Raw genomic sequence first — 24,053 nt, 5'->3', positions numbered from 1 at the left:
TGGTCCTTCATTTCAGAAAGATTTATGACCCTCGCTATTGGCTAAGATGAAGTACAGTGTTCTTCAGACCTGTCTCCTACCTAGAAGAGCAGTGTGGGATTTGACTAAGGGTTTGGAATCAAATAGGTTCACATGTCAACTCTGCCAATTATTAGCCATGGGAACTTGTGCCAGTTACTCAACATTTCCCAGCCTCAGTTTCCTCATCTGAGAAATGAAGGTGCTAATGGTGTTTATGTCAGGTGTTATTAGAATTAAATTATTTTCTGTTGGTAAGGCTCTTAACCACAGAGCCTGGTATATGGCATATACACATGCAATTTAGGGTTAGGGTTAGGGTTAGCTTAGTATTTTAAGCTATGATTTTTATTGTCTACTCTCTGACTACTTCATGCCTCGTGCTTCACTTATTATTCACACTTAACTGCTGAGCATTCCTGTTCACTGCAAGTTGCTTCCTGCTTCCATACCTTGCTTACTGATTTCCTTTGCCTGGAACACATAATTGAAACTTAACTTGCCTTTGCAGACCTCCACTAAGGCTCCGTCTGTCAGAAGACTTCCCTGAAAGCCATGGGTAGCTTCATTGGTCCACTGTGGTCCTAAAGTACCCTTACAGTTAGTGCCTTGTCTTAGGACTCTTCGCATCAAATTGAAATAATGTAAGTCTCTGTCTCCTAAACTAAAAGCTCCTGGTGGTGGTGGTAGTGGTGTGTGTGGGGGGGGGGGAGAAGGGGGTAGAAAGAACAGTTCTTCCTCATTTTGCTATTCCCAGTACCCAGCACAGTGCTTGGAACATTGCTAATGGTTTTGACTAAATCAGTTCCTTGGAGGAGATACTCCCTTTTGTTCATTCCCTTTTGTACGCGCGCGTTGCTTGTAGCTGTTTCTAATTGAAAGGAGAGCATTGATGCTGGCTTAAACTTCCTGTGAAGGAATGAGTAGGGGAGCTACCTCAGCTCAGAGTCTGCTTCGAAAGGCTCTGCTGGCTCAGGGAAAAATGCAGGGACAGAGCACTTGATTTCCTGTACTGGTAGCTGTGATGGAATAAAATGAACAGTGCATTGTCTTCCTGATTTGTTTGGTGGTTTGAGTCCCATCTTTGCCACTTACTAGTGATATGATTTTAGCTTGTTCTCTCAACCTCAGGCTCCTCATTGTAAACATGGGGAAATTTCCTCTCTCACTGACTTCGGATGAGGACCAGGAGAGATGGTTAGTAAACTCTCTTGGTAAATTGGTCTGTACACTTTAAGCTATTTATAGTTAAGCTATTTAGATGGTCCCATTGTCCTGGCTTATTGAGTGGGGAGCAGAAATGAGACCAGCATGGGTTTATTTGTAAATTAGTTCATTCAGTAAAGATAAGGCTGGTCCTATGTGGTTGGCCCATTCCATCAGATAAGTATAGGCCACAAGGATTTGTATGACAAACATATTAACACAAAACAGTTATTTGATCCAATGATGCAATACTTTTAAAAATATTTTTTTCAAAGACATGACATAATTATCCAAAATGACTGAAGTATTGTAGAGTGTTAGTTATCTCTATGACCTAAAAGCAAGATCACAGTTCTGTCTGTATTAATGTTCTCTGCCATATAACAAAATACTACAAACTTAGCAACTTAAAGCAACGTGCATTTACTATCTCACAGTTTCTGTGTTTCAGGAGTCCAGGTACAGTTTAGCTAGATCCTCTGCTTAGTGTCTCACAAAGCTGCAATCGAGACGTCAGTCAGGAGTGGGTTCTCATCAGAGGCTCAGCTAGGAAAGGATCTGTTCCAAAGTTCCCTCAGGTTATCGGCAGAATTACTTTCCTTGAGGGTGTAGGATTCATGGCAGTGTAGGAGGGGAAAATGCTTTCCTTGACTCTTAGGATCCCAGGCTGGGTCTCAAAATTAAACTAAGACAGATTAATGGGAGATATGCATATAAATGTATTTAATATAATTTTTATGTGACATGGAAGTCTTCATAAAGGAATGAAGACCTAAAGAAATAGTTAGACCTTAGTATTTTTATGCTAGGTTTGATGAAGAGTGGACAGTTGTGGAGAAATAGGAGAGGTCAGAGAGTATGAGGTAAGTGTAGGAAACTGGGGGAAACTTAGCAAGGCCTGTTTGTTTAGGTTCTTCTCAGTGTTCCTTTGTATTTGTAGATAAGGATGCTCCTATTCTCTGGGTATAGGGAGAGCACCTCTCACATGAGGATTTTCTAACCTGCTTTAGGGGAGAAGTGTAGGTGGGAAGGTCAGAGTGACTCTCCTGCTTCTGTTGTGTTTTCAAACTCCTTCACCTTAAACTATTCAATAGCCAAGATGCCATATTTTGGAGTAACTTGTCATGAACCCAATCAGCAGTGTGATTCTTCAAAGTTGGTGGTGGAAAGACACACACACACACACACACACACACACACACACACTCACTCACTCACTCAGAGAGAGAGAGAGAGGCTAGCAAAACGAGTGCTACAGGCTTATGTAATCATGTATACACATGATCACCTACATCCCACCACCTTTGCCACACTGGACTGGTTAAAAACAAGTCACAGATCCTGCCCACACCCAATGTGAAAGGATTACACAAAGGTGTTGTAGGGAAAGAAAAAATTATTTTCCTTCTGCCCTTCTAAGTTCTCAGTTGGGGCTCCTATAACAGAACACAGATCAATAAGAGAAAAACAAACAGTTTATTAACATGTACACCTCACGTATACATAAGTGATACTCAGAAAAATGAGTAACTCTGAGAGGTGGCTTAGAATTCAGGCTTAAATAACTATATTCAACTAAATACAAAAGAAGGAGGTATGTGGGGGAAGCCATTTATGAGGAGGTGATCTGGAAAAGTATGGTAAACAAGAGTAAGGTTTGGTATGAAGATTTAAGTCAGTGCCTTCTCCAGTAATAAGAATTTCTTGTGATTTAGTCATCCTCTGTTTCTGGTACAGAGAGGAGGATACCCTTACAAATGGGAAATTTCCTTTTTAAATGTAAAATATCCCTTACAAAAGGGTAATTTCAAATTTGTTTGCAGAGCTTCTCGTATGTCTGCTGTTGCTCAAAATAATCAGATTAAAATACTCCTTATGGCAAAAAAGTATATTTTGGGGGTGGCATATTCTGCTACCCTTCAGTGTAAATACCAGGAGATGGGAATCATGGGAGCTCATTGAAGTCTGTCTAGCACACTGTACAGCCCATAAAGTATGTCACTCCTTCACTTAACACCAGTGTGTGTGTGTGTGTGTGTGTGTGTGTGTGTGTGTGTTTCAAGGGATGGTAGGTATGCTCCATGAGAAAAAAGAACTTTGTTTCCCTTGTTCACAGTTGCATGTTCAGCACCTAGAATAGTACCTAAGACATAGGAGCTGCTCAATAGATATTTATGGAAGGAATAAATTAATGAACAAATAAATACCCACTACGTGCATGGCACTGACATTTATTTCAGGCTGTGACAGTGCATAATATATTTAGTTTGCAGTATTTTGTACACCCAAATAGCATAAACCATTATCCTTTTAGTGATGATAAACTCTAAATTGTTGAATGTAAAGCATTTGACAAGAATTATGGGATTATTTTGAACTCAGTGAAGACATGTAGCTATTAAATTTCTGAAGCCCAGTGATTTTTATGATGTAAAATTTATGACCAAGTCACCTTTCTAAAACTAATTATAAGAAAATAGAACTTTCAAGTTGTAGAATTCTAACATGATTAAAAAAGCCCTTGACCCTGCCTCTTCTTCATCAAATCTCTTTTCTTTTTTCCATGGGACAGATTTTCATCTTAGCCTCTGAAGAGTTATGCCCTGAAGTAACTTGTAATGACTGCTCTCTGTTAAGGAGAAATCCTTAACATTACAGAATTATAGAATCGTTGTAGCTTTAGGGTCCCTTGATCCAGAATGCAGAAAAATAGCACCTCATGGCTTCAGCAGATGTTTTTCTTGTTTACACTGAAATTCCAGTGTCAAAAAGCTAGTTCCTTGCTCCATCCTCAGAAGAAGGAAATATTCCATATTCCACAGTGTAGTATGAAGAAAAAAAAGGAAAAAAAAGAATGTTTTAGATGCCAAACAGCACATGGAGAGCTTTGTACACCAGGATGTCTGGGAACATCAATAACAGGATGCCTTCTCACAGCTGTTGGAGCCCCTCTGATGAGAAGGCTTTATGGAAAAAAATAGGCAATCAACATTCTGCAAAGGATGACATTTTCTATTAAATTGTCCCCACTTTTTATATAACACAGCTGCAACAGCTTTATGTGGCTTTTCCTAATGATACCTCCTCTTACAAGCACAAGCAGTTGCGAAATCGTTTGTCAATGGCTCCCTCTAAATTCACAGTGTTTCAGAGTAGTGACTTCCCACTTTACCTGAAAGTCCCTATCCCCATCCCCGAGAGTCCCAGATGCCTATATTTATTGGTACCTGTAACAATACAAAACTTTAAAATGGGCCACTGAATATGAAGGACAGACTATGTCACAGTGGCTTCCCAGTAATATCTTCCTAATGTAGGTAGGGTTGTTCTTCAAAAAAGGTGGGATGTGGGTTGATCATTGATGATTTAGTACATTACCTTCCATACCTACTCCATAAGTGAATGAATGGTCAATTAACTTCTCTATGTTTCCTTTTAATTAAAAAGAAAGGTAACTTTGTAGTTTTCATGTTTATCAAGTAGCTGTTAAGTGCAATGGTTATAAATTAGTATGTCTTCTAAACACTCTCAGCTGGTGCTGATGCCTTTCCTCTATAGTAAATTGTTATTGTTTTGCAGATGTGTGTGATACACTGAATTATACATACTACTGATAAATAACATGATCTGTTGAAGAAATTGTCCAGATTAATCTAGATCGAGCACTTTTGGCTGTGGGATTTGCTGTCTCTTATTAAAGTGCTAGTTTTGAACATTAAAGGAATATCTCAAACCTCCTAACGTTTATCAAGCTTTTAATGTTCAGAAGAAATTCTGTAGTTATTTGTATACCTGTTGTATAGATCCTAAAATCAATTTCATAAACTTTAAGGCTCAGTTTTGCAATATTTAAGGTAAAAGATAACAATACATCTCCCCTAGTTTTCTGGTTCATGTATCATTAAGTTATTTGTTTCCACAGAACATTTTAGATAACGTGGTGAAAACAAAAAAGAATGACTAATATAAAGTACTTTGAAATGTGAAAATATAAAAAATTTCAGACTCAAGGAGTTCCCAAGATGGTGGAGTAGGAAGACCCTGAGCTCACCTCCTTTCACAGACACACAAAAATTATAACTATTTACAGAGAAGCCACTAATGAGAAAAACCAGAACCTACCAGAAAAGACCTTCTACAAGTAAAGATATAAAGAAGGAACCACAACAAGATGGGTAAGAGGGGGCAGGGTTGGGGTGTAGTCAAGACCTATACCCCCAGGTGGGCAACCCACAAAGGGGAGAATAACTACAATTGCAGATGTTCTCCCCAAGGACCGAGGGGTCTGAACCTCACGTATGTCTCCCTGGCCCAGGGGTCCTGTACCAGGAAGATGAGCCCCCAGAACGTTTGGCTTTGAAGACCAGTGGGGCTTACTTTCAGTAGACCCAGAGGACTGTGGGAAATAGAGACTCAACTCTTAGAGGGTGCACACAAAATATCACATGTTCTAGGACCCAGGGCAAGAGCAGTAATTTGAAAGGAGCCTGGCTCATACCCATCTACTGATCTTGGAGAGTCTACTGGACAGGCTGGAGGCAACTGGAGCTCACCCTGGGGACATAGACACTGGTGGCAGCTATTTTGGGGAGCTTGTTCTACCATGTGGACACTGGTGCTGACAAGCGCCATTTTGGAATCCTCCCTCTATGTTATTAGCTTCGGGACCCAGCCCCACCCCCAGCCACCATTCTGTAGGCTCCAGTACTGGGATGCCTCAGGCCCAACAACTAACTGGGCAGTGACGCAGCCCTACCTACCAGCAGACAGGCTGCTTTAAGATTGCTTGAGCCCACCACTGCCCTGGACATGGCCCTGTCTACCAGAGGGCCCAGGATCTGGCCCCACACATCAAGGTGCAGGCAGTAGCCCTGGAATCCCCTGGACCCTGACCACACCCACCCACCAGCAGGCCAACACCATCTCTGAGATACTTTGGACTCCTCAGCCAGCCATCCTGGGATTCAACCCCATTCATCAGTGGGCTAGTACCAGCTTTGGGATACCCAAGAACCTGCAGCTAGCCATGTCAGGAACCGACCCTGCAACCACCCACCCCAAAACCTGGCTCTGCCCACCAGTGAGACAGCACAAGCTCCAGGAACTGCTGCAGTCCAGCAGCCAGCTGCATAGTGACCCAGCCCTGCCAACCAGTGGCCAGTAGCCTCCACACAAGACAGGGCTTGACGACCAACCAGACTGAGGGACAGCCACACCTACCAGACTGCCCACAGTAGACAGCCAGCCACAACAGAAAACCCACATAACCAATATAAGGGGCACCCATAGAACTTACAGTTCTGGTGACCAGAGGGGAGTATGCTGGGACATACCAGACGTCTTCTATAAAAGGCCACTTCCCCAATGTATATGCTGTAAGAGACTCACTTCAGATATAAAGACACACACAGACTGAAAGTGAGTTGATGGACTGAGGTATTCCATGCAAATGGAATCAAAAGTAAGCTGAGGTAGCAATATTTATATCAGAAAAAATAGAGTTTTAAACAAAGATTGTAACAGGAAACAAAAAGGACACTACATAATGATGAAGGGATCACTCCAAGAAGAAGATACAATTGTAAATATACATGCATTCAACATAGGAGCACCTAAATACATAAAGCAAATATTAATGGACATAAAGGGGGAAACTGACAGCAACACAATAACAGTATGGGAATTCAACACCCCACTTGCATCAATCGACCAATCATCCAGACAGAAAATTAATAAGGAGATACTGGACTTAAATGACACATTAAACCTGATGGGCTTAAAAGATATATATAGAGAGAGCATTCCATCCAAAAGCAGCAGAATACACATTCTTTTTAAGTAACATGGAATATTCTTCAGGATAGATCACATGTCAGGCCACAAAACAAGCCTCAGTAAATTTAAGAAAACTGAAATCATATCAGGCATCTTTTCTGACCACAACACTATAAGGCTAGAAGTCAAGTACAAGGAAAAAAAATGCAGAAAAACAAACACAGGGAGGCTGAACAATTGCTACTAAACAACCAATGGGTCACTGAAGAAATCAAAGAAGAAATTTAAACAGGAGAACAGGAATAAAGATGCAGATGTAGAGAATGGACTTGAGGACACTGGGAGGGAGAAGGGTAAGCTGGGACAAAGTGAAAGAGTGGCATGGACATATATACACTACCAAATGTAAAATAGATAGCTAGTAGGAAGCAGCCACATAGCACAGGGAGATCAGCTCGGTGCTTTGTGACCACCTAGAGGGGTGGGATAGGGAGGGTGGGAGGGAGATGCAAGAGGGAGGAGATAAAGGGATATATGTATACGTATAGCTGATTCACTTTGTTATAAAGCAGAAACTAACACACCATTGTAAAGCAATTATACTCCAATAAAGATGTTAAAAAAATACCTGGAGAAATATGAGAATAAAAACACAATGATCCAAAATCTGTAAGATGCAGCAAAAGCAGTTCTAAGAGGGAAATTTATAGAAATAAAAGCCTACCTCAGGAAACAAGAAAAATCTCAAACAACGTAAACTTATGCCTAACAGAACTAGAATAATAACAAAAATTTAGTAGAAGGAAAGAAATCATAAAGATCAGAGCAGAAATAAATGAAATGGAGACTAAAAGAAAATAGAAAATATCAATAAAACTAACAGCTAACTAAGAATGAAATTGGAACATTTCCTCACACCATATACAAAGAAAAAAAAACCCTCAAAATGAATTAAAGACCTAAATGTAAGACTGGAAATGATAAAAAATAGAAGAAAACATAGGCAGAACACTCTTTGACATAAATCGTAGCAATATTTTTTTGAATTTGTCTCTTAAGGCAAAGGAAACAAAAGCAAAAATAAACAAATAGGACCTGGTTAAACTTAAGAGCTTTTGCACAGCAAAGGAAACCATCAACAAAATGAAAAGACAGCCTACTGAATCGGAGAAAACTTTTGCAAATGATATGACTGATAAGGGGTTAATATTCGACATATGTAAACAGCTCATACAACTCAATATCAAAAAACCCAAACAACACATTAAAAAACGGGCAGAAGACCTGAATAGACATTTTTTCAAGGAAGGCACACAGATGGCCAACAGGCACGTGAAAAGATGCTCAATATCACTAATCATCAGAGAAATGCAAATTAAAACAACAATTAGACATCACCTCACATCTTTCAGAAAGGCTATCATCAAAATGTCTACAAATAACAAATTTCGGTGAGGAAGTGGAGAAAAGGGAACCCTAGGGAACTGTTGGTGAGAATGTAAATTGGTGCAGCTACTGTGGAAAACAGTATGGAGGTTCCTCAGAAAACTGAAAATAGAACTACCATATGACCCAGCAATCCACTCCTGGGTATATATCCAAAGAAAGTGAAACCACTATTTTGAAAAGGCATATGCACCCCAATGTTCATTTCAGCTTTATTTACAATAGCCAAGGTATGGAAGCAACTTAATTGTCCACCAGCAGATGAATGTATAAAGAAGATGTGGTATATATACACAATGGAATATTACTCAGCCATAAAAAAGAAGGAAATTCTGCCATTTGCAACAACATAGATGGACCTAGAGGGTATTATGTTTAGTGAAATAAATCAGAGAAAGACACATACTGTATCTCATCACTTATATGTGGAATCTAAAAAATAAAACAAACGAATGAAATATAGCCAAACAGAAACAGACCCAACCAGATACAGAGAACAAACTAGTGGTTACCAGTGGCAAGAGGGAAGGGGGGAGGGGAAAAAGAGGTGTAGGGGATTAAGAGGCACAAGCTACTATGTATAAAATACATAAGATACAAGGATATATTGTACAGCATAGGGAATATAGCCAATATTTTATAATAACTTTAAATGGAATATAATCTATAAAATTTTGAATTGCTATGTTGAACACCTGCAACTAATATAATATTTTACATCAACTCTACCTCAATTTTTAAAAAAAAGTTAAAAATATTGACAATTTAAAAATACTGTGCATTAACATTATTATAGCCTAAAAGTTACCAGAGGAAACCTTTATCACTTTTGATATCAGGTACCCCTGTTATATTCTCTCAAATCAACCTATCATTTCATTCTGTGGTATTGTTTTATCATAAATTTTTAGTGTATATTTATATGATTTATTGGTCAATTAACAGGAAGCTACATAAGAAGAGGGACCACGTCTGTTTTGCTCAACATTGTTTCCCAGCATCTAGCATAGCTTTGGGCACAAAATGGATCACAGGTTCAGGTAGCTGGTTTGTTTTTAATATCTGCATAGATCTTAGTTATGTGGGTAGTGTCACAATTTACTGATCTTACCCTGTTAGACATTTATTTTTTGCCAATCTTGTGCCATTTTAAATAATCTAAATGTTATTCATATTTACCTATGAAATGTGTTAGAACATGGAAACTAATATCAAAAGATTTTATAACATATAACAAAATATCCCCCAAACATGCTGGAAAACAGCAGAAAGAATGTCAGTATTAAGTTAACTGATGCACTGGTCCCACCAATATGAGACTAGATATCTGAAACCAATGATTTAGCTTTTTCTTTTTTTTAAATAACTTGATATTGAAGTCTCATAATTGAAATATTCTTGATGTTTGCATGCCCTTTATTGTTTTTCACATTCTGACTTCAAATATTTAAGTCAAGCATATATTGAAGATATTATTTCCACCATAAGCATAAAAAATAAAAACTTTGCTTGTTCATTGAAATCTCACCTTTCTCTGATTGCTGGGATCTGCTAATATGGCAAAGCTGCCCTGAGAAGTAGCATCGTTTCTGGTTTCTGGTAGAAATGAAAATGGTGCCACAGGTGGAGCCTGATTCAGAGTCCAAATAGCAGTGGCCTCTACTTTAAAAATATATTTAACTGACAAAATTATTTGTTACTGTGTTGGGGAGTAAACAATATGGGATAAAACTAACCACAAAGTATATTAATATGTTCAAAATCAAATAGAATTTTAGAAGTAAGTGGTGTTTGCTTTGGTTTTTGTTGTGGACTAGTGTCTCCCCAAATGGAAAAGAACAATGATAGTGAAAAAACAGGTCAATGTAACGCCAACTACGAGGTAAAATAGAAAGTAAATGTCTAGTTCCTTTCACAATATTCATCAGAGAAGTGTAATAAAGCTTGTGCATACATGGACGAAAATAAACCTGTGTCAAGAAGCATCAGGGAGGACAATACTGGTGATAAATCGGGCCAGTACGGCCAGTACGACCAAGTCTAGTTTGAGTCCCGGAGGAGACAGTGCTGTAGGACTTTTGTGTAAATATGTAAACCTGAGTGTTTTGAAAATTCTGGGATAATATAAACCTTCTTTTCTCCAGACCCAGTCACTGATCACATACAAATCAGTGTTGCTAGCTACACATTGCCTCACTTCTGCTACTTCCCCTCGACCAGGAAATGGTGAGGAAAACATACTCCTTGGGCAGTATTATACATTGAATGGGGATTGTAGTGATTTTAAGGCCCCTCTTTCAGGGCCTCTTATAGCCCTATCTCAAAGGGTATAACCCTTTGATTAGTGTCTGTCTAGGGATGACAGAGACTGTCCTTTATGGGAAGGGAGTAGATTGAAGACTTGTGAACAACCTGCACAATAGTTTGCTCAGGTATAAAATGATAGGGTTGGGTTTAATCTGTAAAGCCTCTTCCAACTCACATACTGCAAGACTTGTTTCTCTTATTCCACTACTCCAGTATCCACCCAAGGTACCAATAAAACCAGAGTGCTCACCATAAGCTTAAAACACGCTGGGCTTTCCTGCCTCTTCCCCTATAGTACCTTACACTGGAAAAGCCCTCCCCACATCACCACCTCTCAGACGTACTTTTTTTTTTTTTTTTTTTCTTTTTGCGGTACGCGGGCCTCTCACTGTTGTGGCCTCTCCCGTTGCAGAGCACAGGCTCCGGACGCGCAGACCCAGCAGCCATGGCTCATGGGTCCAGCCGCTCTGCGGCATGTGGGATCTTCCCGGACCGGGGCACGAACCCATGTCCCCTGCATCAGCAGGCGGACTCTCAACCACTGCGCCACCAGGGAAGCCCTCAGATGTACTTATAATTGAAGGCTTATCTCAAATTCTTTATCTGTCATGACATCCATTCATGGGGACATTTTCTCTCTCTCTGCCTCTCTCTCTCTCTCTCTCTCTCTCTTTCTTTGAACCCTGGGAGTTTTTTTTTCTAGCTTCCATGACTTTTATATCTATATTTGTGATACGGAAGCACATTTTTCTTATCTTTTAACAAGCACTGAACATGGAAGTTACATTAGAAAGTAACATGGAAGTTACTTTCAAGTTTCCAAGTTAACATGGAAGTTACATTTGAAAACCCTCTGTTATTCTAACACACACAGACTTGGCTACATGTGTTTGTACAGACTTTGGAGAGAGTAAGTAAAGGTTCAGAATCATTTGAATTCACTTTTTGTGTCATTCATATTTCCATTCCCTGGGGTACTACATATTCCATGTTCCTGTATTTAAATAGTAGATTTGAAATAAACAATGATGGTAAAGTGATCATAAATGCAAAAACCAAAGAACTTGAGCTACTTCACTTGGTCTTTAAAATTGAAATTTCTTTGTTTTAACTTGTTTCTGTTTTAAATCTAAAGGATGAATTAAGAAAATAATAATCATTGTTGACTATTATATGACTTTTACTGAAAATAATTGTGTCATATGGAGGAGAGGATAGGAACAAAGGAGACACTGCAGATTTCAAATACACTAGGAATGCCACTGATCTAAGCCTTTCTCCTAATTTGAAAAATGCGAATAGTATTATCTTACTCATAGGGTGAGTGAGGAAATCCAATGAGGTAATACACACAAGGGCCTCACTGCAGTGCCTGGCACAGAGTGAAGTAGCAGTCCTTATTTTGAATTTTGATGAAGATAGCAGTGTGTGTCTTACTGAGAGTAGAAAATAAGGTAAATGAATAAAATACGGATATATGATGTGTTAGGTAGGGATATATGCTAGGGAGAAAAAGTGTATCAGTAATTGGCAAGGTAGTAAGTGGAAATTTTGGAGTGAGAATGATTGTTAAGTAAACTGCAAGAAGTCAGGGTTTAGTGGAAGAGCTGTATGGGAGAATAACATTCCAGGCAGGGGGAAAGAAAGAACAAAGGCCCCTGAGAAAGGAATGTGCTTGGAATATTTGAGACATAGGTAAGTATGGCTGGAGCAGAGTGAGGGAGGGAGGGAGAGTAGTAGGTGATAAGATTAGCAGGTCATAGTATGATGAGACAGATCTTGTAGAGTTCCAAAAACCATAGAAAAATTTTAACTTTTTCTATGAGGAACATGGGAAGCATTTGAAAGGTTTTAAACAGAGGGGTGATAGGAGTTGACTACATTTTATCATTTCTGACCCCTGAGCTGAAAATAGACTGAACAGTTATGCCGGGAGACTAGTTTCCATAGTCCAGATGAGGTACAATGATGGGCTGGACCAGTACGGTGGCAGTGGTGGTAGTGAGAATCGGCTTTATTCTGATATATTTCAAAGGTAGGGATACATAAGTTGAAAATGTTATAGTCATCTTCTCTTCTGTTATTCTTCCCTAACATGTATTCTAATGCTTTAAAATACTAGTCACACCCGAGGATTTGAGTAATCAACTGGTCCAACTGGTGGTCTCAGAGTCTGAGTTAAGCACACAACTGGTCTGTTTATTATGGAACAACAATCAACAATGAATCAACATTTTTTTTTCAAGTGGGAAAATAACATCATGTGTCTTAGTGTCTTGGGGATTCCATCTTCCTCCTACCTATATATTATGAACCCTTTAAATTGGATAATAGTAACCTTCACTTTTCTCTTTACAAAGGTCTTCTTCCTTTCTTATTTTTGTGCCAAGTCTTGTCTAATCCAGGCCATTAATGGGTCTTTGACTTCTATTAATTTTTGGCTTATCTGTATAGAGGGAAGGGATCTGTTTTTCCAAACTTATTATCTCTAAATCTTTTTATTTGCATAGAATACCCACGTGCTAGCTGGTAAAGTCAGTGATTCCTCAATCTTCATTTTAATTACATTAAATTAATTTCATCAAAAAATCTATTGAGCATGATGCGAGACACTGTATTTTAGGGATAAGTAAGACATGATTCCTTCTCACTAGTAACTTAATGATCTCCGGGGCAGATTTAAACTGATCAAAAACTCTACATTACAATGTGGTAAGTTCTTCAGTTAAGAGGAAGCAAATAATTTTGCCTGGCCAGGTTGGAATCGTATAACAAGGAAGAGCATCTGAGAGGTGAGTTTCACCAGTGGAGAATGAGGGAAGGGACTTCCTAGAAAAAGGGAGCAGGAAAAATACTCAGAGCTGTGATGATATATTCTGTCTAAGGGGGAAAAAAAAGTAGTCCGCTGTAATTACTGTGTCATGCCATATGTGTAGATGGTTGGAGGTGAGGTTGGATAGATAGACTGAGAAATGATTATGAAGGGCCTTAATATATTAAATCATTATCTAATTCTGCCAAATTGACTTGCTGATTTTGCACAGAAGCTAGAATTGCTTATTATAATGAAGAATCTTTTGATCATCCAATACTACCTGGGACCTGAGCCTGTTCTTCAATTTTTCTAGGGAGTAAGTAATCCTGGGGCCTCAGAAACATACCAGGTATGCATATTGGTGCAGTAATACTCCATTTCATTACATCTACATTAAAAGTCTTCTTTTGAAATAATTATAGACTCATAAGAAGTTGAAAAAAGAGTTACAAAAGGTTCCATGTTCCCTTCACCCAGCTTTCCCTAATGATGGCATTTTATACAGCTTATAGGTAGTATAAAATCAAACCAGGAAATTAACATCAGTACATTACTGTTAACAAGAATACGGACCTTTTGCAGTTTTCACCATCTTTTTAACCTACATTTACATGTGTGTGTGTGCATGTGTATTTCTATATAATTTTATTTTATGTATAGATTGTTATAACTATCACTATAATCAGGATACAGAACTGTTCCATCACCACAAAAGAACTCCTTTATACTACCTCTTAGAATTCATACCCACACACCACCGTATTCCTGTCACTGTCCCCTGGCAACCACTAAATTGTCCTTCATTTCTATAGCTTTGTCATTTCAAGGATGTTATATAAATGGAATCATATATGTGTAACTTTTGAGACATTTTTCACTGAGCACAATGCCTTGCAGTCCAGTCAAGTTGCTGCATGTATCATTAGTTCATTCCTTTTTATTGCTGAGCAGTATTCCATTGTATGGAGGTACCAGAGTTTTTCAGCCATTCACCTACTGAAGGGCATTTGGGTTGCTTCTAGTATTTTGCTATTACGAACAAAGCCGCTATGAATATTCATGTACATGTTTCTTTTGGTGAACATACATTTTCATTTCTCTAAGATCATGCCCAACAGGGCAGTTGCTGGGTCCTGTAAAGGCATATTTAGTTTTGTAAAAATTGCCAAACTATTTTCTAGAGTGCTTGCGCCATTTGACATTCCCACCAGCAATGTATGAGAGATCCAGTTCCTTCACATACTTGCCAGCATTTGGCATTATTGGCAGTTTTTATTTTAGCTTTTTAAAAGGTATATAGTGATATACCATTGTGGTTTTAATATCCATTTCCTTAATGGGTAGTGATTTTGAACATTTTCCTGTGCTTCTTGTGATCTTTATCTTCTCTTTGTACAAATGTACTTTCATGTTTTTTGCCCATTTTATAATTGAATTATTTGTAAAAAAGAAAACTTGAGTTTTGAGACTGATTTATAAATTCTAGATCTAAGGCCATTTTCAGATACATGGTTTGCAAATATTTTCTTTTGGCCTGTAGTTGTCTTTTCATCCTCATAATAGGGTCTTTTGCAGTGTAAAAGTTTTTAATTTTGATGAAGTCCAATTTATTGAAGTTTTTTTTTTTAATGGGACATGCTTTGGGGGTCATGTCTAAACAGTAGGTCATTGCCCAGAACTAGGTCCCAAAGACATTGTCCTATGTTTTCTTCTAAAATCTTTATAGTTTCATATTTTACATTTAACTTTATGATCCATTTTGAATTAATTTTTGTATGCAGTGTGAGGATTAGATTAAAATTACTTTTTTTAACCTATGGATGTCCAATTGTTCTAGCACAATTTATTGAAAAAATTTCACGCTTCTTCCATTGAATTGCTTTTGCACTTTACCAAAAATCAATTGTGTATATTTGCGTTGGTCTATTTCTGGTTTCTGTATTCTGTTCTATTGATCTATGAGTCTCTTATTTCTCCAGCTGTCTTGATTGCTATAGCTATATAGTAAGTTATAATCTCAGATTCATCTCATTTTATTCTTTTTTGTCAAAATTGTTTTAGCTATTCTAGTTCCTTTGCCTTTACATATAAATTTTAGAATATGCTTATCTATATCTGCAAAAAACCTTGAACAAAACTAACATCTTTACTATGGTGAGTCTTCCAATCCATGAACATACGTCTGTCCTTTCATTTAGATCTTCTTTGCTTTCTTTCCTTAGTGTTTTATGATTTTCTGTATACAGATTCTCTATGTGTTTTGTTAGATTTCCTTTTTTTCACAATTATAAATGGTATTGTATTTTTAATTTTAGCTTCCATGTGTTCATTGCTAATATTTAGAATATAATTTACTTTTGTGTGTTGATCCTGTACCTTATGACTTTGGTAAACTCACTTATTAGTCCTAGCTGCTTTTTGGTAGATTCCTTGCAGTTTTCTACATAGAGAATGGTGTCATCTGAAAGTAACAATAGTTCTATTTCTTTATTTCCAATCTGGATGCCTTCATTTGCCTTTCTTTCCCTATTGCAATGGCTAGATCTTTCTGTACTATATTGAATACAAGTGATGAGAGTAGACATCCTTGTCTTGTTTCCAGTCTTGGGGGAAAACATTGTCTTTCACCTTTAAGTGCAATATTAGCTATAGATTTCTTTTTTGGTAGATTTGCCTTATCAACCCGAGGAAGTTTCCCTGTATTCTTAATTTACTGAGAGTTTTTATCATGAATCAGTTTTGAATTTTATCAAATACTCTTCTCCATTGATTGATATGATCATATGATTTTCTTTTTTACTCTGTTGATATTGTAGATTGTATTTATTAATTTTCATATGGTGAACCAATCTTGCATTCCTGAAATAAACCTCACTTATTTGTGGTGTATAATTAATTTTGTGTATTGGTGGGTTCAGTTTGTTAGTATGTTGTTGAGGATTTCTGCCTGTAGATTTGTGAGAAATTTTGTTTCTAAGTTCACAAGATATTTTTATCTGTAGTTTTCTATATCTATTTTTAAAGTATCAAGAAACTGTCAGAGATGTGTCTCCACAGCCACATCTCAAAAAATTGCCTTCTGTTTTAAGAAGGTAGATTCTAAGAAGCTTAATGTGGTCGAGCTCTTGGCTTCTATCTCAACCTTCCATACTACCATGAAGGTAGGAGGGAAATTAGAAAACTTAGTTTCCACTTGGAACTCTCAGCCAGGAGTATACATTACCCTTCTCTAGCTTGTTCTTTACTTTTCCTGATAGTTTGAATGTTCTAAGATAGGAATTTCAGACTTGGAAAGCCAGTGTTTGCATCTTCTCAACTCATCACCAATATTGCATTGATATTTGTGGTAAGAAGTTAAACTTGCATGGTTACATCTAAAAAATTAAATGTATTTAAAATATAATCAAGCAATGAAATATGATTATACGTGATAAAGTTTTCTGTGTTCCTCAATTTATCTTATATCTTCACTGATATTAATAGCATCACATCTATCACATAAGACAACGTAAAATTCATCAATTTCTTCACATAGATATTGACTCAGTCTGGTCCACTTTTATTGCTATTGTAATCATTAAGATAAAGCAAACCCTTTATTTTACATTTATTCATACAAAATTCCAGAAGGCTTTCGATGTGTGCTTGTGCATAGCTAAAAATGGTTCCTTCTAAAAGTTTTCTTCTGTATTTCTAGGGTTTTATGTTTATCTTATTTATTTTTATACATCATCTATAACACTTTTTTCCTGTGTTTTTAAGGGTCTAGTAATAGCCTGTGAGATTATTATGTGACTGTGCTCAGTAAAATAAAATCATAGACTCTCAAGACTGTAAAACAAGAGATAAGTGTATATAACTCAAATAAAATCTCAGGCTCAGACTGGTTAAGTGACTTGCTAAAGGTTATACACAGAGTCAGCATCAGAATCCTAACTAAATACCAGCTCTCCCATCTGTCAGAACAGTGTTAAGACTTGTAGCCCATAGTTTCACCTTAACCAATGGCAGACTATAAATGTATAGGTCAATCTGAATTTTTGGTACAGATATAGTGGATTTGGCCTAGTTTAATTTTGGGGAGTGTGAAACTCACTTGGAGGGAAGATTCTACAAAAATCAGATTTGGGGAGTCAGTAGTGGAGTCCCAGACTTCATGTCAAAAACCCCCTGGTGATTCCGATGCTGGTTACCTGAAGAATCACCTATGTGTGATGACTTGTTCTTCTGGTACTCCCCATCCCTGCCAACTGAGGGCAGTAGAACACTACCCGCTACCTGCTGCTGAACCTACTTCTAAAACGCATTGATCCCTATACCGGCTGCTACTGTTAATTTATCAACTAGGAGTCCCTCTTAAATTAGGAAGGTGAGGAAATAGGGAATGGGAAATCCTCTTTCAGTTGCCCAAAGCTGCTGAAACGCAGATAGGGCAAGTTTAGTGGCTGGTATTGACAGTAAAAATTTCAACCCTAGTATGAAGAAGCTAATTGAATGGATAAAACTAATCCCTAGGAACTTCTCTGAAAAATGTAGATGTAAGACAAAAGGTTCACTGGCAGACTGAGATCAGAATAGCAGAGTAGCTTGAAAATATGAAACTGTTGTGAAAATGACTTTATCTTTGTTTCAAAATTGTCAGTTTCAGAACTATTTCTTTTTCATCTTTGTATCCCTTATAGCACTTTGCACACAGCAGACACTCAATAGTAGTTGTTGAAGAGGTATCCCATAATGAATTCATCTATTTAACTCTCCAAAGGTCACTCTATATATAATGTAATAAAGTGAATGTGATTCTATTATTTTCCATCAGCTTCACTTGTTATTTTGAAAATCTTTTGGGAGTTTTTATGTAGAATGTGGTAGTTAATAGAATGGGCTTTGGAATATCAGCTCCATACCTTTTCAGTTGTGTGAACTTGGGAAAGTTACTTCATCATTCTGTGTCTCAGTTTCCCAATCTTTAGAATGGAGATAACAATATTGATTCCCTCAAAGGGCTGTTGGAAGGATAAATGACATAAGGCATATAAAGTACTTAGCACGATGGCTGCCACAGAGAGAGTATGTGCTGATTAAATGTTCACAGGTAAGATAACTGATCTAAAATCAATAATTGAGTCATTTACCTAACAGATGTTATGTACCAAGTACTGTGCTTATTGGGAGTTAAGACAGAGTTTCCCTAACTTTCTCAGTTCACAGAACCTTTAGTGTCTCAGTGAATTTTTCACAGAAACCCTGTGTCGAAAGAAATACCTATCAGTTCCACTTACTAAGTAGTTAGACCCAAGCAATTTAATAGTTACAGTTTATGCTGTCATTCTGTTTTTGTCAAAAATTTACATTACCCCATGATACTCCTTGTATCATGCTTTACTGAAGCACTCTGAGACACCTGGGCATACAGTTTGGAAATCATGGAGTTAGGGATACAAAAATAAATAAAATACGGCTCCTTCTCTAAAGGAGTTTTCAAATTTAGCATTGTAAACAACTTACTAAGATATTATAAATGCTTTACTGAAGTATTGCCAAGGTCTATGGGGGAGATAAAGGAAGCTGGGGTATGCAAGACATCATAAAGGAAGAATTATTTGACTGATGATTCAAGATTGAGTAGAAGATAATGAGACGGAGAAGAAAAGGAAAGGCAGAGACAGGCAACAGTGTCAGTAAAGATCCTGATGTACAAACATTTGTAGAAATTCAGAAGGTGGTAACTTTGTCTGTTGGTAATGATTGTAAAAAGAGAAAATTAGGAATAGACATAGAGATAAAGTAAATAATTGTGGCAGCCATGGAGGTGCACACAGAGATTGTTTTGCAAGAGAGAACGCTCTGGAAGGAGTGCTATTAGCTGACAGCCTCCAGCTGCTGCACCTTTGGAGTCTGCTGCAACATTCCTACCAAGGCCACACCCACCCCAGGCTGTTCCCACCAAGGACTGATCACAGGGGAGCACCAGAGCGGGACAATTCTGCCTGACACGGAACTTCTCTGATGGGCAGTCTGCTCCAGGGCTTCCCATTGGCCTGGTCAAGATTCTGCTGCAGTCTGAGATTACTGGTATTTACACTGAAGGGTGGCAGAATTTATTTCACAGTTGTCAGACCTACATTGCAGTCTGAAGACTCTCCTTGTCTCTCCTCTCTCCTGTTCCCTACCCATTTATCTATCACAGGCATTTCCCCCCAGTAAATGTCTTGTGCTTCTAATTCAATCTTGGTGCTTGTTTTCTGGAGGATCTGAACCCATACAATGCTAAAACTGAATTTTTAAAACATATACTATCCTAGTTGAAATAAATTGAAGCATAATACCCTAGAACCACGGTGGAGATGTTGACAAGGAGGAGTCAGTTCTAGAAGTTCTTTTAGTTTGGGCTTTGCTCTACAGTAAAGAGATTTTGAGAGCCTCAGTGGTATGTGGGAAATGAGTTTGAAATGAGTTTGAAAGTCTTCCCTGGCACACGTGGTGGGATGTTCTTCACTTAGATAATCTAAGGCAAGGATTTTGATGGAAGTTGTCTAAAGCTTTTCCTGTCAAAAGCAGCTGAGTTACTTTGCTTCTCTTGGGAGCCTAAACTACCTCATGAGGTAGGTGTTTAACCAGTCAAGTAGGTCTAGGGTATAAGACAGATGGGCAAAGAGTGTGAGAAGAGGAGGGGTGGAGATGAGTGAGGACATATGAGAAGCGTTGTCCATGTGAGGCTAATGAGTTTAAAACTTACTTAGGAAATGAGGAGCCATCAAAGGTTTAGAGGCAAAGTCGTGATATTTTTCTTACCTAAATGGATCTGATGATATTCAGGGAGCTAAGTGTATAGTCAGGCCATGAATTAGGAGGAAAACTTGATTGGAGCAGGGGAAATCCAGTGTGGGTTTAGACATACTGGCTTTGAGGCTCAAGCAAAGTGCTTTTCATTTCTAGCAGGCAGAAGTGTTTATTTCATTCCTGGAGCATGAATAAGGAGGGTCTCTGACTTTATTGTATTGGCAAGGTGCCTGAAGAATAATGCTATGGTAGGCTCTCCCTGCTTGCTTGTCACAATGGACAGCAGCATGATTGATCCAAACATGCAAACAGTCACTGCTAGAGGATGTCAACTTTCTTTAATGGCAGAGGTCATAGAAATTTATGAAGGTGGTTACATGAAGCAGGAAATAGCACAGCATGCCCTCAGATAGAGGTCCAGCATCCTAGGACCTCCATCCTACCTGCCATTCTAGAGATGGCCTGTAACCCAGCCAGCTCTCCAGATGCGGTGCACATGTGTATGGACGGTGGGTGAACCTTTAGAGCTGCTGGGGAATTCTATTATTCTTTCCAAGTCCATCATTCTCCCATTCTTTTAGATAATTATTATCATGCCTTTTTCTCTTTCCACAACCACCAATACCTCCTTCCTTTTCTCATTGTCAACGGATGGTAGTGTTTCTTATTTCTCTGAGAAAATAGGAACATTCAAAAGGGAAGGTTCATATCTTCCCACCAAAGTCATCTTCAGTTTTCAGATTTCTGCACCTCCCCTTGTGTCACAACAAATGAGCTCTTTATCTACTTACACAAGACCAAATCCTCCCCCTGCGCATGAGATCCCATTCTTGACTTCTTACTCAAGGACATTGCTCAAGGATTTGTCCGCCTCTTTCTCTTATTATTTTTTCCCTCAGCACTGGATCAGTCTTCTCAGCATGCAAACAGACAATAATGTTTCTCTCCCTTCGCCTCACATTTCCCTCTGACTGCTGTACCATTTCTCTGTTGCCGTTTTAACAAACATTGTTTCTTCTTTTTTTTTTTTTTTACATCTTTATTGGAGTATAATTGCTTTACAATGGTACGTTAGTTTCTGCTCTATAACAAAGTGAGTCAGTTATACATATACATATGTTGCCATATCTCTTCCCTCTTGCTCTCCCTCCCCACCACCCTCCGTATCCCACCCCTCCAGGCTGTCACAAAGCACCGAGCTGATCTCCCTGTGCTATGCGGCTGCTTCCCACTAGCTATCTATTTCACGTTTGGTAGTGTATATATGTCCATGCCTCTCTCTCTCTTTGTCACAGCTCACCCTTCCCCCTCCCCGTATCCTCAAGTCCATTCTCTAGTAGGTCTGTGTCTTTATTCCTGTCTTACTCCTAGGTTCTTCATGACATTTTTTTTTCTTAAATTCCTTATATATGTGTTAGCATACGGTATTTGTCTTTCTCTTTCTGACTTACTTCACTCTGTATGACAGACTCTAGGTCTATCCACCTCATTACAAATAGCTCAATTTCGTTTCTTTTTATGGCTGAGTAATATTCCATTGTATATATGTGCCGCATCTTCTAAATTAATTTATTTTTTGGCCGCGTTGGGTCTTCATTGCTGCACGCGGGCTTCCTCTAGTTGCGTTGAGCAGGGGCTACTCTTTGTTGCAGTGCGTGGGCTTCTCATCGCAGTGGCTTCTCTTGTTGCGGAGCATGGGCTCTAGGTGCACGGGCTTCAGTAGTTGTGGCTTGCGGGCTCTAGAGCTCAGGCTTAGTAGTTGCGGCGCATGGGCTTAGTTGCTCTGTGGCATGTGGGATCTTCCTGGACCAGGGCTTGAGCCTGTGTCCCCTGCATTGGCAGGCAGATTCTTAACCACTGTGCCACCAGGGAAGGCCTGTTTCTTATTTCTGTTTTCTCTTATTTTCTCTTGAGCCCTATCTGATCAGGCTTCCATCTCCACCAGTCCACCAAAGTTTGCTGACAAGGTCACCAGTGACCTTCGTGTTGCCAAATCCAGTGATTATTTCTTGGTTTTCACCTATTGGATCTGTTTTGTGCACACAACTCAGCTGATCACTCTCTCCTTTTTAGACTATGTTCTTCACTTTGTTTCTGGGCCATCATTCTCTTGGTTCTCCTTTTTCTCTGATGGTGTTAAATAAAATAACATCCCTTAGTGTAGCCTTCTATGCCTTTAAATTACTTCACATCATGAAATACACCATGACATATTACATATGTATTTGTTTACTTGTTATTTGTCTCTTCTGATTCTAAAATGTAAACTCCCTGAAAGCAGCAATTTGTTCATTGTTTACTGCTGTATTCCTGGCTCCTAGAGCAGTACCTGCCATGTAGTCTATACCACGTAGATATTCGTTGAGCAAATTGATGAAAATAACTCCAATATAAACTTGAAGGTTTTTTTCAAGTCTGGGTACAGTGTGTGCCATTTCTTTAGGGCCATCCCTCTAGCTTTAGGACCACCCACCCCCCTAGGTTTTATTCCTGATTGAGGTCCATCCCTGTACTATATGAAAGGAAAGCAAATGTTATATTGTCATGCTTAGGATTCAGATAGCCAGAAATTTTTGGCTTAAGATGTTCCTAAAATTCTTGTTTTATGTAGAAATGAGTTTTGAAGGTTAACTTTTTAAGATAAAAAAATCCCCTATAGTCAAAAATATCCTTAAAAGATCCTTAAATCCACTAGAAGGTATGACACATCTGCTTTTGAATGTACAGTCCTTTATATTAATTGTTATGAACATAAGGGTTTGCAAGCTACTGAGATATATTAAAGAAAGGACCAAAATGAAAGTGTGCAGACTCTGACATTCAAATTAATCTTTCTTTAAAATAAAGATCAAATTACTCACTGCAAATAAGAGATGAGTGGAGATTTCTGATGTTTCCACATTTGCTGCAGATTTTACTCCACTATATTACAATATCAAACCTCTATCAGCTTAATACAGAACATTAGATTTGCATATTGTTGTGGGGACTACACAAGATACATTTAGACGAGTACCTAGCACAAGGCCTGACACACAGTAGATGCTCAGAAAATGTTGGCTAGATGTGAATCTAAGTCTTCTTTGATCAGATCTGCAGAGAAATGTTGTAGGGAAGAACTAAAATCCTCGCTAATTCCTGCTTTTCCAAGTTACTGTTTTCTCATGTGGCCAGTGAATAGATATTGTTCACGACCTTGGGCAGAGACTTCATGGAATCACCTTTTAGGCGGACTTGAGGGAGGGGTCCTCTAAATTGGCATATAGTTAATTACATGAATGGAATTATGCAACTTGTTATGAGTAAAAAGTAGTATTTGTGATGATGGAAAAAATTTAGCCCGTAGAATATTTTGATTTGTTAAGCTTGTCTTCTGCAGTGAGATAAAGCAGTTGAGCCAGAAATAATTAGACCATGCCCTACCTCCCCTCCATAAGCCCTGCTTTGGTAGGTTTGGGATTCGAAAAGGAGAAGAGTGACTTCAGGTAGGCGTGCTGATGGCACTATACAAGACCGGGGGCCTAGTCAGAGATGCAGTTGGTGTTATGTTTACGCCATTGAGAGAGAATGTCCTTCAGCTTGTCGGTTTTCACCATTCTTGTGATATTTTTATAATTGGCCATCTCTGGTTCAGTGTGGTCCACGGACTTTGCCACCATCTGCTCCTTGGATATCATTGTTCCTCTCTGCTTTTCTCAATTCCTAA

At 38.5% G+C, this 24,053-nt stretch overlaps 1 long non-coding RNA gene across 1 annotated transcript in view; it reads left to right on the top strand.

The window, feature by feature from the left end:
- The first annotated feature begins 328 nt into the window (after nucleotides 1-328).
- Nucleotides 329-24,053, top strand: part of LOC117197983 (uncharacterized) — a 243,585-nt gene continuing 219,860 nt past the window's right edge. The window contains exon 1 of the long non-coding RNA XR_007474847.1: nucleotides 329-662. This is a non-coding gene — a long non-coding RNA (uncharacterized LOC117197983). The remainder of the gene's footprint in view (nucleotides 663-24,053) is intronic.

Source organism: Orcinus orca, chromosome X, assembly GCF_937001465.1.
Source record: "Orcinus orca chromosome X, mOrcOrc1.1, whole genome shotgun sequence".
In the NCBI taxonomy this organism is placed as follows: Eukaryota; Metazoa; Chordata; class Mammalia; order Artiodactyla; family Delphinidae; genus Orcinus; species Orcinus orca.
The sequence above is the reverse complement of the archived record's forward strand: the minus strand, read 5'-3'. Positions and strand labels throughout refer to the sequence as shown.